The following is a 511-nucleotide window of genomic DNA, read 5'->3' as shown; positions in this document are numbered from 1 at the left end:
TAGTTGTTGTAGTTGTTGTTGTTGTTGTTGTTGTTGTTGTTGTTGTTGTTGGGGGCATGGCTCTGTCTGCGTTTGAATTGCAGTTGCTTTGGCTGTGAAGGTAAAGATGCGAATCGGAATATGAGCCTCGCATGGGCATGGCTGCTGGACGTTGCAGTTAGGTTGCCCTTTTGTGTCGTCATGCTCGAGATGGCTTTTCTGGATCGCACGCGTCCAGATCCTGCTGCGCTTCTGCTCTCTTCTCTCAGAGCGCGATGTTGGACAAATCGCATCGAAACTCGTTCCAAAGTCGGCAGAGAAGGGCTTACTTGGTTGGTGGCGGGACGGGCTGGCGGCGGCGGTGATGGCTCCGCGCAAGACTGTCGTTGAAACGGGAGCAGCCCTCAACTCAGATGGGTCTCCTCCCCTCCCCTGGTCCGACCTGGCTGGTGAAACGTGGCGTAGATTGCGCGCGTTTTCGGGTGTTTCTATTGTCGGCGCCCGGGCTCTCGTCCATCGGGTGGCAGAAATC

This window comes from Phytophthora parasitica (assembly GCF_000247585.1).
Source record: "Phytophthora parasitica INRA-310 unplaced genomic scaffold supercont2.13, whole genome shotgun sequence".
NCBI lineage: Eukaryota > Oomycota > Peronosporomycetes > Peronosporales > Peronosporaceae > Phytophthora > Phytophthora nicotianae.
This window is presented reverse-complemented; position numbering follows the sequence as displayed.